Source organism: Protopterus annectens, chromosome 8.part0 (assembly GCF_019279795.1).
Source record: "Protopterus annectens isolate FY-2018-M chromosome 8.part0, PAN1.0, whole genome shotgun sequence".
Taxonomy (NCBI): domain Eukaryota; kingdom Metazoa; phylum Chordata; order Ceratodontiformes; family Protopteridae; genus Protopterus; species Protopterus annectens.
The window spans coordinates 695,962,815-695,982,175 of NC_056741.1; positions in this window are offsets into that span (position 1 = coordinate 695,962,815).

Genomic DNA, 19,361 nt, shown 5'->3' on the forward strand with positions numbered 1-19,361 from the left:
ATTATAAAAAACGTCATGACACAGAACTCACTCCAGAGGGTATAACTGACAAAAACTTTTAATAAACAAATACCTGCTGGAGTGACTTCCTCCCCCTGATGTTTTGATAATTTTTTAAAAATATGTCAGTGCAAATGAATGGCCAGTGGTCTCCAGTCAGGTACAGAAAGGCCCTGGCACATAAAAAGATATGAGTGAACCATAGAGGTTGTGTTCATAGATTTGCAAACATTCCTTCCAGCATTCCTGGACAAACAAAGCAACTGGGGATGGACAAGATTCAATAAAAAAAAAGTGAAGAAGGAATATATGATTTTGGGATCTGCACTTCTTGCAGACAGATATGGCAGGGGTATTGCCAAATAACATTTTGCTTTTGGTATTGCATTTTCTAAAATAGCACAATAAGAGACAAATGACCTGCCTGTGCAGAAGCAGAATAATCAGAAAGAAAGAAAGAATGAATGAATGAATGAATGAATGAATGAATGAATGAATGAATGAATGGATGGATGAATGAATGAATGAATTAATGGATGGATGAATGAATGAATGAATGAATGAATGAATGAATGAATGGATGGATGAATGGAAGGTGATGGTGCAGACCATATATGAAGCTCTTTATCTCCCTGTGTAACTACTTGGCATTCAGTTACTGCTGCAGGACATGAACTCAGCTAATGATTGTCCATGGAACTTTTGTTCCACAATGTGAAGATCATGCTGTACATTTTGTTTTCATTTCCTGGACATTATCAAAGTGGCTCTGAGGATCAAGATATCTGCAGCAGAGTCTGGTGTGAAATTCCTCTGCCACTGAAAATAAATTGGGTTCTTCATCTTCTTCAGTTTTCCATAGGAATCAGGTTTACCAAGAATACCTGACCATGGGTAAGTCTCAGTATTCTGAAGTTATCTGTTTTAAAGTGTATTACAGTTTTTGTCAGCAGCTAATTAAAGATGAATATATGAAGACACAACAACAACAACAACAACAACATATGCTATGCATGAATAAAAAGACAATTCATTTTGATGATGAATCTGCAGTTCTAGGTTATCTCCGAGTATTTATGAAATGGTTTCTTGTTTCCAACATATAGCAATGCCGCTTTGTAGTTTCGGTCTACTCATGTATGTTCTGATTACACGGTCTGATTTTTTTTTATCTTGCTCATCATCAGGAAACTAAGAATTAATCTAATATTTTGGTCCATATCAAACCTTCCAAAAAGGCTTGCTTAAGATCGGGTCTTCAATCATAACCAAACTGTAGTGAATGGAGCACCTGGACTGCATTCCAAAATGTCAGACAAGTGCTTAACAAGCTTTTGTTAAGCACCTCTAAGCACTGTTAACTTCTAATATCACACTAAAGCATAACAGTGGCCAGTGCCAGCATCACAGAAAAGGGGCATAGCTGTTAGATTTGTTGCTCTGCTGTAACAATTTTAACCAAAATATGGCAAAAAAATAACTTTTAAAACCATTAGTTCCTCAGAGGGACATCACTTTTGCCCTCTGTCTGTGTAGCAGTGCTAAGAGATTAAAGACATTCAAAGCTGTAAAAACACTTTGCAGTCTTACACTTTTTCTACAAGTGTTAGTACATGGAGTAGATTGGAGTCATAACTAGATCTAGGTGAAGGGAGGGGTTAAAACTTCAAATTGCCAGTGGAGTGAGACTGTTGTATCATCATTAATTTAAAAAGCCTCATGTGATCTTAAATGAATGTTAATAGTGCATTTGCATTGAGCAGCTAAGTGCATTAGTAACTTTAGGTCCTCAACATCAGAAGGATTTTTTTTGTCTCCAACTCTGCATTGGGGGTGGGAGTGGGGAGCGACATCATTCTGGGAATTACTACCCAGGGTACTAGATGACCTAGCCATGGCTGGCACAGATAAAGCTTCTTGCACTACAAAGAAGTATGATCAGATCTCTCCATCCATAACTCCTATAATGTGTTCCCAACACCAATGTCAAAATTCTCGTCTCAAGCTTTGTTCTGCACTTGAGGTGAGTTTCTTGATATCCATGCCTCAAACACATATTAAGTTTTTAGTGATTGGAGACCTGATTGTAATCCTGAATATTATGTTTTCAAGATATTGAGGTCAAGAAATTCATCTTGACAGCTATGTGAAACTCTAGAGGTGATTCCTGGCATCCATGTAAAAGAACTCATAACAAGTGAGCTATGACTGGAGAGCCATCATCATAATTCTTTGTAACAGTACAAAGACCTTTGGCCGTGATGTTTTAGTTATTACAAAGAAAAAAAGTGTAGGAGTGCAAGATATTTTTACAGCTTTGAAGGCTGTAACACACTTAGCACTACTTCACAGACAGTAACCAGAAGGTAAGCATGTATAATCTTGTAAAAAGCTTTAATACACTTTGGGCTACCACACACAAAAAAAAATATTGCAGTCTGAACTGTTTTGCTGCTTTTAAAGCTATTTTACCTTCTTATAGTTTACAGAAAGACAGGAATTTAACAATGCTGAAAGGTGCTTAACCCATCTTGGTAAGCACATTTCTTGTGTCAGGAAGCTACAAAGTTATCTTTTTTTCCAAATTCTCAGGATAATTGTGGTTCGCCATGCACTACATGAATGTTTGTACAAAAATTCTAAAGAGTCTTCAGTATGAACTATTAGGTTTGACCTAAATAAAGGTTAAACCTGGTAAAGCATCTGTATGGATAGCTATCATAATTAGTGAACTGCAAGCCTTAAGTATTAAAAAGAAATGACACTTGATTGAAATGAGATTATTGAATTTGACATCTTTTCTTTCCTAGAAAACAATCACCCTAAAGTGCCAACCATCTTTGGGGTGCCCAAAATCCACAAATGTGTGGAGGATCCACCACTACGGCCAATAGTGGCTGCACAGGGTTCCAAGACCCATTCTATCGCAAAATTTTTGGATTGGAAGCTTAAGCAGGTTTGGGGGAAAGAAACTCACCTCCTTAAAGATTCTTGGGAATTCTTGCGGAGAGTCACCAAAGATTTGTACAGGCCAAACCTCAAGTTCTTAACCATAGACGTGGTAGATTTATTTTCAGTAATTCCCACCGATATAGGACTTGAATGGTTAGAGGAGGCATTATGGGAGTGTGTTGGGATCACCCACAATGATGTGAGTATGATTATTGGGCTGTTGGAGTTGGTATTAAAAAACAACTATATATTCTATGGGGGTGAATATTTTAAATTATACCATGATCCCCCCAAAACGTGCACGCTGATTGGCCAGCGTGCCCGTTGTAAATCGAGTTATACTAATGGAAAAAGGTCCGGTCGCCCGGACTTTTTCCATTAGTATAACTTCGATTTTAAACACTGTCTCGCTATGTTAAATGGGTTTAACATGGCGAGACAGCTTTAAAATAAGCAGCGGAGATCTCCGTTGCTTATTTTAAAGCTGTCTCGCCATGTTAAACCCATTTAACATAGCAATGTTTAAAACAACGGAGAAAGCAAGATCTCGTTGCTTTTTTAGTGTTCTTTGTTAAATGAGTTTAACATAGCGAGACAGTTTAAAATAAGCAGCGGAGATGTCCGTTGCTTATTTTAAAACTGTCTCGCTATGTTAAACTCATTTAACATAGCGAACACTAAAAAGCAACGGAGATCTTGCTTTCTCCGCTTTTGCTCAACTCTGATGTACTGCGCAGGCGTGCAGTACATCAGAACTGCCGCGGATGCCAGACATCTGCGGAAGGGCAGTAAACAGGCATTATACTATGCCATTATTTAAGAAAAGTAATAGTTTCTTTTCTTAAATAATGTCATGGTATAATAGCAATAACCCACGCCTGGGTGTGGGTAATGCTAAATTTACCCACGGTTGGCTTTGTTTGGTACGCCAACCGTGGGTAAATTTAGCATTACCCACACCCAGGCGTGGGTTATTGCTATACAAATCACTGGGGTGTCAATGGGGGCCAATTGTGCTCCAACCTAAGCAGATATTATTATGGCCGTTTGGGAGAAGAAATTTGTCCACAATAGTGGCTTTGAAAAGTACTGGATTCATTATTCCAGGTTCCTGGACGACATCTGCATTTTTTGGGTTGGCCCAACAGAGATTATTCATGAGTTTATCACTTACATTAGGGGTACTACCACCTTTTTAAACTTCACTTACGAGACATCTGTGGAATCTGTCCATTATTTGGATGTGACTTTAAGTAAAGATACATCAGGGTTTACTTCCACAGTTTCTAGAAAGCCAACTTTTTCAAACAGTTACCTGCATTTCTCAAGTTCACACCCAGGGTTTCAAAAGAGAGGTATTGTTAAGGGACAGTTTGTCAGGGCCTCACGAATGACATCTCAGGACCAACAATTTAAAATTGAGTGTGACAAGCTGTTTAAAATGTTTTTGGAGAGGGGGTATCCTGCTTCCATGATAAATTCGGTTAAGGAAGAGGTTACGAAAGGGAGATCCACAAGATTTATGCCCATTTTGGGGCAAGAGCATTTACATACTGAGCAGGGCAAAAACAAGTTGGACGGTGATAGTCATCAGTTATTGTTTATTACCGAATACAGTGGTAATGTTGGCAAGATTAGTAGGATTATAGATAGGGAATTTAAATCCTTCCAGGAATTAACAGATCTTAATGGATTTAAGAATATAACCCTTAAAACTGTATACAGAAAAGGTTTTAATATCAAGAGAATTTTAGAGCAGGACACTAAACAACACCAGCATGAACATCCCCGCAAAGGGACTTACAAGTGTGGACGGTGTTCTCAGTGCAAATATATTTCCAATCAAGAATTTGTATATTTGGAAAGTAGAAATAGGAAGATTAGTTCTAAGAAATTTTACAATTGTCTTTCCTACGGTGTTGTCTATTTGGCAGTGTGCCAGTCATGTCAGGCATTTTACGTTGGGAAGACCAAAAGACAACTCCGTAGAAGGGTGTATGAGCACCTTTATGACATACAAAAATGTGACACTAATAACGCACTTTATAAGCACCTTACCACATGCCCTGGAGCGACCTTTTCTTTTTTCGTTTTGGATTCCATTTCTCAAGATGCTAGGGGTGGACCTTGGGAGGTATTATTATCCCGTAGGGAAACACACTGGCAAATTTTTTTGGAATCCAACCGATTTCCTGGGCTCAACGACACAATATCTATTATTCCATACTTAAAGCTTAAATCCGACAGGATTTGAACTATGTATATGGAACACACTAGGAGAGTTTTCAGTACATTTTTAAAAAATGTAGTTTGTAACAAATTTTAGTTTCAAGATAATACCCAACATCATGACAACTGGTTTTAATATTTGGATTTTATTACTGGTTTTAAGATGTTATTATGTATACATACATACACTGAAGATTTTACAAAATTGGTTTTGTGGCTTTAAATGTGATTAATTATTTCATTAGTGTGTTAAGTGTGTAATCCTTTTAGTATTTATACCTGTGTGATCAACTATGAGTTTGTCTGATGAAGTCATATGTTTGACGAAAACGTATGTACCATTCTGTGGCGTTTAAGAATAAAATAATTTTGTGGATTCGGAGCTTCGGAGCCTTATTGTGAGCTGTTGCGAGTCTGTTGCTGCACCACAATTCCTTTTGGTGGAGTCTGCTTCCGGATTGTTTTGCTTGGTTTGTTGGTTTGTTTTGCCATTCTTGTGTTTTGTAACACACTTAGCACTATTTCACAGACAGTAACCAGAAGGTAAGCATGTATAATCTTGTAAAAAGCTTTAATACACTTTGGGCTACCACACACAAAAAAAAGATATTGCAGTCTGAACTGTTTTGCTGCTTTTAAAGCTATTTTACCTTTTTGACCACTGTTTATAGTTTACAGAAAGACAGGAATTTAACAATGCTGAAAGGTGCTTAACCCATCTTGGTAAGCACATTTCTTGTGTCAGGAAGCTACAAAGTTATCTTTTTTTCCAAATTCTCAGGATAATTGTGGTTCGCCATGCACTACATGAATGTTTGTACAAAAATTCTAAAGAGTCTTCAGTATGAACTATTAGGTTTGACCTAAATAAAGGTTAAACCTGGTAAAGCATCTGTATGGATAGCTATCATAATTAGTGAACTGCAAGCCTTAAGTATTAAAAAGAAATGACACTTTTCAAATAGCAATAAGACAGACCTGAAAATAAATAGCCCTCTCCTTTCTTTCATCTCAATCATTCCATCACTCTCCCTGTTTTCTTTACAAATTATTCCTTATATGACAAGAGGATGTTGAATGTGGATAGTAAGGCAACCTTTAGTTATTATGTTAAGAGAACTGAGGACATCAGAAGAGAATATTCTGAGTGAATTCTAACATGAATCTGCCATCCTTTAATTCATAGATATATCTTGTTCACATTGATGTAATAAGCATGGTCATTACAATACACTCTTAGATTTAGTCCAGAGTGTAATTCATTCAGTACAAATGGTTCATCTTCTCTCACAACAATGTCAAGGCAAAGTTCACTGCAAAGTGATTGACCTATCTACAAGACACAAATCTCTTTTACACTAGTATGGCTCTACTTCCTGACATTTCAGCTGTAAAAATATCAGTATCTTCTGTTGGAGAACTGAATCAGGGGACATAGCATAAGTTATAAATGCACAGTCCTACATATGATCACACTCCTAAGCCTATAGTGACAGATCTGGGAACAGAATGAATAGAGGTAGGCATAAAATGAATATCCTTCTAGAAGCCCCACAGAAAATTGCCTTTGACAGCACATATCATCCCATTAATTGACAACAAGAAGAGCTAGCTCTGTGCTTGGCCATGGTGACACTGTTAGAAATTGAAACATTCATCTGAACAAACATCATGCTGTTTACGATGTTATCTAAAGAAGCCATGACCTGCACTAAACAGATAATTTAGAAATTGTAGATTGTTCAACCATTTATCTAAAATGTGCAGAAATAAGAGAAAGAGAGAAAGCCAATTGATTGTGTAGTCACTAATTCAATGAGGTCCGAGATGAAAATAGGCTTGCAAATGTAAATGATGTGTTTGTTGTGCATACTGATTCTGCACAAGGACAAATATTTAACAATATGGTTGTCATTATCAAAATAAATACAACAAAAAAATTAGTGTAAGTGACAAAAATCTTACATTTAAGCTTGATATCAGAGCAGAATGTAACATTCTGAGAATGTATTTAGAGACCTGGACTTGAAAGGTACTGTAGACTCTAAAGCAAATGGTCTGTTCTGGTTCACTGGGACAGAAAGAGCTGTGTTGTGTGTATAAAAGCAAAACGTACAACAGTATTTCTAATTGTGTCAAAACAACAAGTAATTGTCCCAGACAGAATGTCTTGTGAGCAGTTTGGCATGATTAAGCATATGCATAATGTGTAGTTACAGTCACTGTGGACTTGAGGGCAATATGCAGTCAATCAAGACAACCACTTGCAAACTCAGGTAGCAGATGTCTCAGACTGAGAGGCAACCATTTGCATATTCAAAAAATAATCTAATCACACATTCATGAAGGTGATGACTCACAGAGCTATGAAGACAGTGGTTCATATTTTGCAGAGTGAAAGATTTACACACTCATGCAGTGCATTCTATTAAGCCAAGCAAACAAAGCTCAGTATGCAGTGATGATAGACAGAAGAAAAAATATATAATCACTGACATTTCATTTGATAATTTAGTCAATGTGCTGATTTTTCACAGGTCTTGCTTTGTATTCTGGGTCAGTACAATATAAAATAAATTCAAAAGTCTCTTCAGTGATTGCAGCACCGAAAACTGAAACAGAATTATGAAATGTGGAAGAAGTGAGTATAAACTGCAAAACAACTGGAACCTTCTTCAAGACTTAACAGCATGGTACAATTGTCAAACTAGACAAGGTCAGAATAAGTACTGATACACATGACTTGAATAAAGCAAACATGAGGGAATACTACTCAATAAAACAGTCCAGGAAGTGACTTTCATGCTGCCCATAGCTAGGTATTCTGGCAGATTAAACTGGATCCAGGGATTTTGAGTCTATACATACTTAAAACCCAGTGGGACAACTGGGAGTCCTGTGGTGGTTGTTTAGAATAGATGCAATGCCAGAGGTGTTTCAAAGAGTTGTGGTTCAGATCATTGAAGGATTCAGGGATGTCATGGATATCATGGATGACATTTTGGTCTATGGTGAAGTCAAGGATCAGCATGATTGTTTGTTTGTGTTTTTCTGCTTTTCCCGGTTAGGGGTCGCCACAGCGGAACTCCGGTCCGCTAATGATTGGCAGTAGAGTTTTACGTGCTGGCTTGCCGGGCCTAATGCACAACCTTCAATGAAGGAACACCCGTTCATGCATGTCGCCACACAGAACACGCTCTGACTGAGAACCGAACGGGCAACGTCTACATGTCAAGCGAAAACGCTACCGCACCACCACCACCGCAGTATACATGATATGAGCCAGAAAAGACCAACTGATTGAGACAGAAATAATCTGAACTGGCTGGAGACAAATGTCAGCTATATGTCTGAAGCAACAAGTGCATGGAATATGTTATGGCAAGTCAAGGCATTCAAAATAATCCTGAAAAAATGAAAGCAGTTGTCTATATTGTGCAATTGCTGGAAAAAATTTTACTTTTAAGATGTTCAGGTATGGTGCAATACACATCTTTCATTCCTCAGGGGGCAAAGAACCCAGGCATAAATGCTGAAAATGTTTAAGCTTGACTTTTAGTTAGGAAAGATGAAGTACCATGCATCTTATCTGTGCACTCACCACTATCAGAAATATCCATGCCACTGAGAAAAATTCCTTTAAATGGAGGTGATGTGACACTGGGAGTTTTAGCTACAAATATATATATATATATATATATATATATATATATATATATATATATTTTTTTTTTTTACTCTTAAAAATATTTGTGACTAAATCTTTTGTACATTACTATGACAGCTGGGTTGTAGTTTGATGCCAGCTAGGAACTCATGCAATGCTTTTGTAACAAGATCAACATTGACTATGGCTCTCAGATGATGACTTATTCATAGGCACAATATACTAAGATAAAAAAGGAGCGTTTATTGTCTGTGAAAATTTCAAACTTCATAAATACATTTACAGAAGGCAGGTTTGTGTCAAAACTGACTACAACCTAGGTGTCAGGCACAATGTAAGACATTAGCAATCAACATTCTAAAATGCAATCTCTAATGTGCGATTGCTATGATTTGTTTAAAAAGGTCAAGATTATGATATCTCACAGAATTCCTCTTTCTCCAAACTACAGTGATCACAGCAAAGGGATCTATAAGTAGCAGGGGTATGGGGGAGTAGTATCCCTCTATACCACGGGTGTAGGGGCAAAGACCCCAGGCCTAAATGCTTTAAAAATGTTTAAGCTTGACTTCCATTTAAGACAGAAAGGGAGTAACATGTATTTTATCTGTACACCCACCCATAACTCTCAACCTCTTAGCTTAAGAAAACTGGATAAAACCTAAAATAATGGGGGGCAAAGGTCCAAAAATAGGGACAGATTTTAAACATTGGTCTTATAAACTTAGAAATTTGCTAGAATAACAGGATTTGTGTTTGCATGCATTTTCAAACAATATGAAGTCTGAAAATCAAATGTATGTCATTATTTAATGACTTCAGTTCTCAGTGATTTGCCAGAAAAACACACATTTTATGAGGTATAGACCAAAAATATGAGGAAAAAATCTGGGCAGTTGAAAAGTATGCACCCACCTCCTGTTGTGAATAAAGTGTCAGTTATAAGGGAATCTTACAAGTGTTTCTTTCTGAGAAGCCTTGAAAGCTGAATGATCAAGAAAATGATGAGTATGAAGCAAAGTTGGTAAATTAACCCTCTCACCTTATCCTGTAACCTAGATACAGCTTCTACTGGATTTGAGGAAAAATATTACATGTTGGGCATTCAGACCATAGCACTTGACAGAATTAATGGACATGTTAGACTGAACGTTTGCTCTGCTAATATCTGTAATTCGAAAAGTTAGTACAAACATAATTGTCTGTATAAGCAAATGTTATGAAAAGTTAAATGAGGTAAAATATGCTTTCACCCTACATTCAAATTAGCTGCAAAGCATGAAGAACAACTCTGGTGTTCCCACAGAGAATGCACAGTCTACAGATGCTTGACTGGAATTTATCAAAGCTAAACTTGTAGACCTAGATGATAGGAGTGGAGGAAAAAAAATATCAGGTTTGCTGGCACTCCTGAAAGGGAAGATGTGAGAGACTCTAAACTTTTTATGCATAGTGAGATGGTAGAGTCGGTGGTGGTCCCTCCCGGAGACTTGACTACTGATTGTGCTCATCAGGTCTTTACCCCAGTTCACCAAACATCCAAGGAATCAAAACCAGCACTTGTGACGTTTTGTACTTTTGCATTCAAAGATAAGGTTCTCTGAGCTTTGTAGTCACCAGGAGAACATACCTCTCAAACTCTTAGAGCAAGAAACTGGGACAAAGCCACAAATAATAGGGGAATAAAGACCCAAAAATAGGGACACTTTTTAAACATTGCTTTTACAAACTTAAAACATTTTTAGAATAATAGGTTTTGCATTAGCATGAATTTGCTGAAGAATATGAAGTCTGAAATTTAAATATCTGTCATTTTTTTTCAATTTCAGTCCTCAATGATTTGCCATTGATTTTCCAGAAAACCACAATTTTATAAGAAACAGACCAAAAATATGAGGCGAAAATCTAAACAATTGAGAGGTATGCCAGGGAAAGTCTTCATGCTTGGTAGCTGCTGAATTTATGCAGATAATGACTATGCCCTAGAAACTAGAATTAGAAGGCACTGTTTTAGCAAGCAATAAAATCTGTTGGCTGAATAAATGGAAATTTATGTCATTATATCCAACTTTGCTTAGGATATGGCTGTCAGGTGGCTCTGCTACTTTTGCCATAAAGGAAGATGTGCTGACTAAGCTGCTGCAGTTATCTATGGCACTGGTTCCTGCCAACAATCTGAAATATCTCCTGGTAGATTTGAAAAGGAAAAAGGGCTCTTCCCAGGTGGGTGAGAGAGTAGCAACGTGCAGTCTTTATCTGGAACAGCATTACAGATTAATGTCTAATAAGTATTGTTTTTTTTTTTTTGGATATATTTAGTCTGTTTGTACATGATGGGCATATGAAAGGGACATACTCAGTCCTTAACATTTGTCTGCACCCAAGGGTTGTGGGGTTTCAGACTAGCAGATAATGGGCTGGATTCACGAAGGCTTGCACGGAGTCTAAGAGTAGAGTAAGACTCCATGCAGCCAACATGTCCGCTGAGCGATCCAGGAACAGCCGTAGGGGCGTGCAGCAGAGCTCTCAAAATGAGTCCTACATGGACAGGGCTTGGATATGCAAATTACCTCAATTGCAGGTGAAAGCTATGCAAATGAGGTAAATATGTGATCCAGGAAACCCGAACCTGTCCGAGTAAGAATAGTGTTATTTGCAGAAATGTACTCAGTTAACAACTGAGTACGGTTCTGCAAATAGTAAAATGGAGCCGTGACAGCTCCAGAAAAAGGATGCATTTACATGAGGAAGCATGCCAATGGCCAAAAATATGGCCATTGGCAACGTTACGTGATGCAAAATAAAAATAAAATAACTTTTTTTTTCATCCCGATCTCCGGTGTTTAAGCGTAGCGCAGCGTCGTGCAAACACGCTGCACCCTAAAAAACAGAAAATCAATAATGAAGATCCACAAATGTGGATTTTGTATGAATTTACAATGCAAGTGAATGGCAGGCTGAAGACAACATGGCCACCGAGTAGAGGTTGCTAAGGGGGGAAGCTCAGTCTAAGAGATGTAACCAAGCATTAGTAGGTAATCTTATGCAAATGAGGGTTAGGATAGTGAATCTCAAGTTTACATACCAAATGAGCACAGTCAGTGGAGTGTAGGAGTAGGATAAGGGGAGTAACAGAGTAGAAGATAGGTGACATCACAAGGGGGGTATGTATGAAAGAAGTGAAGCTCATTGGAGCAGAGTGGCATGTGTCAGCTGTCATTTACACATCATTGAAAGAGGTGTGTCAACAGGTAGGCTAGGTAAAGGCAAGAAATTGAAGGTTTATGCCATGGATAACACCAAAGTTTCTTGCTGAGCGTGTATGCGTGCATGTGCGAGCCTGTAAACCTGAGTAAGACAGTGTGTGTGCGTGTAAGCGTGAGTGCGTGCGTTTAAGCTGGAGTAAGCATGTATAGGGCTGTTTAAAGAGTTGTAAGTGCGTTTGTGCTGGTGTGCGTGCGTTTTAACAAGAATAAGCATGTTTTAGTCCGTGTAAGCATGTGTGCGCGCGTGTGAGCTGGTGTGAGCGTGTTTGCACTTGTGTGAGCGGTGCTACCCCCCCCAAGGAAACAGAAAGGAAAAAGGAAGCACAACAATGCAAGTGAATGGCAGGCTACTCCAAGTAGACTATTCTCTATCTGTTAAACCTAGCACTTGCTCCTACAGTACTTATTACCTTGATACGGCACTCTTGTCATAGATAGTACCCCAAAAAAGGTAACCCCCCATTTCTCGGTCACCCGTCCCCTGAATCTTTTTAAAGTTTTTGTCTATCCTTCTAGCATGTCGAGGGATCAGTTGCTAGTGTCCTCTCCTGCTCAGCTGGTGAACCTGGGAATACTGAGGCAATGTTACAATTGCCTCATGTACACAGACAACCCTCTCCTCCTCCCACAAAACACAAATACATGCGAGATGCAACTATAACGGCCAAACTGGAGGCTGAGCTCTCTCAACACAGGACTGGCAAGACCAGTCAGGAGGAGAAGGTTACCACACACACTATAGACCCAGTCTCACATAGCACCATTACAACCTCAAATCATACACATAAACACACAAAGACATACTCGAGGCTCTGATCAAAAATCTACCAAAACAGCAGAGGCCACCAAAGCAGACACCCAAACAACCACCACCTCAGAACACAACACCTGCAACACATAGACCTCACAGTCAGAGTGTCAAACAGTCACAGCCCTTAAGGCCAAACACAATGCCAGACACACTAGTCATTGGTGACTCCATAGTCAGACACACTGATGTCCCGCTCACCAGACTGAGTAAGGAGAAGGTCACAGTAAGCTGCCTGTCGGGCGGCTAGAATCCGCCACATAATACCTCAGGTCTCTCAACAGCAAGTACAAATATGACTCAGTCATTGTCCACGCTGGTGTAAGCGACCTGAGACGTGCCTCCTTGGACTACATGAAAAGAGACATTGAGGAGCTCTCTGACTATGTAGCCCAGGCAGGTATGACCCTGACCTTGAGCAGTATCCTACCTTCACCAAGAGTGATGCCACAATACAGAGATAAGATGATCAGCTTTAACAATTGGCTTAAACACTGGTGTCATTCAAAGGGGATCCAGTATCTGTCTGCCTGGGATGACATGCTGGACAAGCCACGCTGTTTCTAAGGGCTTGCACCTGTCACCCTGGGATTCCGGATATTGGCAAAGGCTCTTGCCACCCCATAGTGCCTTTTTTAGGCAAGGCTCAAATTCTAAACCTACCACCCTAGAACACAAAAAAGGGAAAAAACTAAGGGTAATGCTGCTCAATGCCAGAAGTCTCAATCTCAAAATGCACTCGAGGCCCTTCTCAGTATGGAGAACATCGATGTCTGTGCTGTGACAGAAACCTGGTTCAAGGCTCCTGAGAGCACCCCAAGCTATCAGGTTTTACCTCATATCATGCGTTCGCCCCAAAATCCGGACAATACCAAGAAAGGAGGGGTATCCATATTCATTAGGACACCCACACCTCAAGACTGGTGGCAACGCACGATCATCGAGACCATCCAGGTGCAATTAACCATAGGCAAAACTGCTCTGCAAATTGTAGCATGTTACAGGCCACCCTCACAAACTCAGGAACCTCACATGGCCTTCCTGAAAACACTAGAGGATAAATGTATCACCAAACACCATCATACTAGGTGACTTCAATTACCCTAATATAGACTGGGAACACTACTCAAGCCCAAACACCCTAGCCCAAAAGTTCCTGGAATTCATAAACTCAAATGCCATGGAACAACTAGTCACCATCCCCACAAGAGGAGATAACATAGTTGATCTCATCATCACGAACATGGGAGCACAATGTTCAACACGGCAAGTATAGCCCTCACTGGTGAGATCAGATCAAACTAATCTCGCTGGAGGTCCTCATCCCACCCCACCTGAAATAAAAAGACCACAGTAAAGAACTTCTCAAAGCCGACTTCACACTTCTAAAGACTAGTGTGGTCTCCTTTAAGGCCCCGAGCTGGTGGAAAACAGTACTCAAGCTGAATCACTTACAGGCGCCTTCTACCAGCACCTGCAGGACTGCATGGATAAGGCAATCCCAAACAAAACAAAGACTCTTAGTACCAAAGGCAAGCGTCCAGTCTGGTGGACCCCAGCCATAAACAAACTCTACAATAAAAGGAGGAAGCTACTACAAGATACAGCAAAATCCTTAAAAGGTAAGACACCCTTGATCACTATAAGTAAAAACTAAGAGCTCTCATAAAATCATCCAAAGCAAATTTCGAGAGAAAAATAGCTAAAGACTCAAAAGACAATCATAAGGCCTTCTTTAGCTATGTTAGACACCTAGGAGGAAACTCCCAGATATGCTCAGAACTAGTTCAAAATGATGTGAAGATTACTGATCCTACAGACATTGCCAACATACTGGCTGACAGGTTCAGTGCAAACTTCTCCCCTCCCCAAAAGGAGATATCTATACCAACGATTGCAGCCCCCAAATATCTCCAGCCCAAGTGAGAACTGCTCTCTCCAAAGCAAAAACACAGCATCCATGGGACCTGATGGTGTCCCCGGCTGTGTGCTCCACGAACTCAATGAGGAATTAAACCCACAGCTAGGACAGCTGTTTAATCAAAGTCTTACCTCTGGATACATACCCGGGGGGAGGCACTGCAACTGTGGTTCCACTTCACAAAGGCGGTGCCTCCACCCGACCCTGGAAAATACCCATTAGCCTGACAAGCCTTATCTGCAAAGCCATGGAGAGGATCATAATGGACCTCATAAATAAAGACATAGGGAATTTGCAGACTTTGGATCCAACCCAGTTTGGCTTTGTCAAAGGCAGATCATGCCTTTTAAACTTGGTTGACTTCTTGAAACAGTCACCAAAGCCATTGGCGAGGAAAGGCAGTCCATACAGCCTACCTCGATCTGGCTAAGGCCTTGATACAATACCCCACTCGGGTATCATTGAAAAACTCATCAGCTTAAATGTTAACCCATACATCACAAGATGGGTTGCAAACTGGCTGAGTGACAGAACCCACAGGGTCAGAGTTGCTGGCGCCATGTCAGACTCAAAACCTGTCACAAGTGGTGTCCCACAGGGAGTCCTGTCCTGGGCCTCTTGTTTGGCATCTACTTTTCCGAGTACAAGCAAACACAGGAGGGTTATGGCTGACAAAGTTTGCAGATGACTGCAAACTGGCCATAGTAGAAAACACATCTGACACAGATATCCTTCAGAAGGGTCTCACAGAAATGGATAACTGGTGCCAGAGCCACGGCCTGAAGTTAAATGCCAAAAATGCATAGTCATACCCTTTGGGAAAAACAAGGTTACCCCTAGCTACCAAATAGGTGGCAATCCACTGAGCACAGAAGAAGTTATCAGGGACCTGGGGACCCAGGTTGATAGTAGTCTGTCATTCGACACCCATGTAGCTAAAGTAGTTAGGAAGACTTTCTACATTGCCCACCTTATCATGAAGGGATTCTCATCTAGATCAAGGGAGGTCATAGTCTCCCTTTACTCATCACTCATCAGACCAATGATTGAGTACAATGCCCCATTTGGGATGTATCTGACCCGACACCTGCAGCAGCTGGAGAGGCCACAAAGTTCCTCACCAAAAGGATAAAGGGTCTCAAAATCTGTCCTATGCTGCCCGACTGAAAGAACTCCAGCTCTATTCAGTCGCTTACCGCTGCTCAGAGGTGACCTTTGCCTAACATACAAGGCCATGTCAAACCCAGATTTGATGAATATGCTTCACCTCAAAAATCTAGATCCATCAGAGCCACAAGGGTGGGTGTGACTTAAACCTCGCTATTATAAGATACGTGGCGAGGGATAGATTCATTACCCAAAGACTCCTATGCTGTGGAACAAAATCCCGTACATGTGAGGCAGAGCACCTCGCTGGCCTTGTTCAAGAGAAATCTTGACCAATGGATGGGAGATCGCAGATATACCCCAGGGATTACCTCAGTGTCACTGCTCGACAGAGGCACAGCAAAATAATGGGTATAGTTCCCCATACTAAAGGGGTGGCTAAGCCACAAAACGATGGGCTAGGCTTGTAAATGCCCTCGGGCAGATAGCCTAGTATAAACCTATGAACCTATGAACCTATGAACAAATAGTAGGAAGCTACCAGGGAGTACTAGCAGAGCTAGCAGGCGAAAACAATCAGAATCAGGCAATTACACAGGCAGTACACTAGCCCAGCCCAGCACTTACAACTCTGCAACCAACAGTCCATTATGTTTGTCTCAAGAAACACTGCAACACTGCAGTAAACTAATAGAAGTGCTTCCTCATGTAAATGCATCCTTTTTCTGGAGCTGTCACGGCTCCATTTTGCTATTTGCAGAACCGTACTCAGTTATTAACTGAGTACATTTCTGCAAATAACACTACTCTTACTCGGACAGGTTCGGGTTTCCTGGATCACATATTTACCGACATATGCAACATGCTGAGGATGGTGACAATGCAAATGCTGCTGGACAACCCACAGTGAGGAGACGGAGAAGAGTGTACAGGCCCAGGGTATCCTACCATGGGCTACATGAGCTGGAGATAGTGGAGCACTATAGAGTGGACAGATACCTCTTGCAGCAAATTGTTGAGCTGTGCAGGCCATGCCTCACACACAGAACCAACAGAGGGGAACCCATCCCAGTGGAAACCAAGGTATGTGTTGGCCTAAGAATATTAGCAACAGGTACCTTCCAGAGACCAACTGGTGATATGATGGGGATATCACAGGCATCAGCATCCAGGGTACTGCACCAGTTCCTGGATGCCATGTCAGCACATGAACATGTATATTTCCCCAATTCCCGTGAGGTATTGGCCAGCAATATGCGTCTCTTCCAGCAAATAGCGGAATACCCTGAGGTAGTGGGTACAATAGACTGCATGCACATACGCATCAAAGCACCAGATGGTGAGCGGGGTAGGATCTACTTCAACTGCAAGGGCTGCCAGGTCATGTGTGAGGACCAGGGCATAATACTGAATGTGTGTGCTGGCTGCCCTGGAAGCTACCATGATTCCCATATCTGGTATCTGATGCAGCTGTACCAGCCATTTGCCAATGGGGACATCCCACATGGTCACCTAGTGGGGGATGATGGCTATGCACTGGAGGCGTGGCTGATGACACCTATCAGAAATGCACACACACCTGAACAGGAATGCCATAATGAGGCACACGCACAAACAAGAAATGTAATCGAGCATGTGTTTGGGCTGTTCAAGTCATGGTTCCAGTGCCTGGACTCATCTGGTGGAGCCTTGCAGTACTCACCAACTACATGTACCCAAATTGTCATGGTATGTGCTATGCTACATAATATGATCTTGCGAAAACAGCTGCAGCAGGACCAGCATAGGTCCGGGCCAAACAGCCCCCCACCATTGCCAAGGCCATTACAGGCAGAGCGTGACTTGGAGGAGGAACAACCTGAGCCTGCCCCAGTAGGCAGAAGGAGGCGTGCCCAGTATGCTTTGGCCTTGGCAAAGAGGCAACGCATAGCACATACATTGGTTCAGTAGGAACTCTGGAAATGATACCTCTCTCTGACTCACACATAGTAAAAGGGATGCCTAAGTTGACACTACCTGCTTTCAAACATGTATAGGGAGTGTAGTATGTGCATCCGACTTAGGCAGCCCTGCAGCACCACCTGATGCATGATTGCCATGTGTTAAGCAATATAAAGCAGTGCTAAACAGCATTTACCACCATGTAGTATATGTAAACAAAATCGCACACACCAACTAGCACAACTGTGGTCAATGTTGAGTTATATTGGGCAACGTCCAGCAATGTTGGTTAATACTGAGCAAGGTCGGACAAGCTTGGTCTAAGTAGGGCATAGCTGAACAAAGGCCAACATGCTCATATTTGCTCTACTGGCCCTTAAGCAGTCTGGTCTGCTCAGTATGAAAATATAAAGTAGTGATGGGTCTCGAACCCAGGATACCGTGCACTACAGTCATAGTACTGAACCACTAAACCATGACAGCATTGAAGTGGTCAGCCTGTATGAAGAAATGTTGATAAGTCTATGCAAAGTATCTCATGGAAACCCTGCAGGCACAGCATAATCCCTGTCGAGTTATGACACAAAGGTGAGTCCTGCAGTAAGAATAGAACCTGACTTTCAACACACACAGTATAAATGTTAATATTGGTCATATTCACACACATCAACAAATGTAGTGGACCTCAGACAGCAACATACTGAAAGGTCACACTGGGCATGCTCACACACTTGAATAAATGAGACAAATGTCAGGCAACAAAACACTGAAAGTCTGAACTGGGCATGCTCACACATTTAGGCCATGTCTGAGTACAGCAGTGGGCCACACATATCTGGCAGTTGCATGTGTTAACCCAGGAACCTCTCACTATTTAGCAATCCACCCTGTGTACACAGTTATATGACAACAGACACATATATAATATAGTGGAACCCTGTCATAATCAAATATTTTCTGCAGATACCTAAGTTGTTCATAGAAAGTGGGAAAGCAAAGACGATAAAAACCTGCAAACAGTATCATCAATAAACATTGTGCATCCCAAACATTATCATAGGTTCAGAGGTTGATACTAGGCTATCTGCCCTAGGGCATGTACAAGCCTAGCCAGAGTGTGTTTGGCTTTTGCAACCCTGTCAGATTACTACACTGTGCCTGTGAATAGTAGGTCACACAAGATAGCCCATTTACGTTTAATCTATTGTGCCTCTGTCTAGCAGGGACCCAGAAGATATCCCAGGGGTAAACATACGATCACCCATCCACTTGTCAAGATGTCTCCTGTAGGTGGTCAGTGGGTGGCTCTGCCTATGCGAAACCGGGATTACAATCCGGACTGAGTGGAGCCTCTGGGATAAGAATCTGTCCCTCCAGCATGTCCTATTAACATCTGTGCTGAGGTATATGTCCCTGGAGTGTGTAGCTCCAAGGGAGTCGGATATCCTGAGGTGGAGCATGTCCATTAAT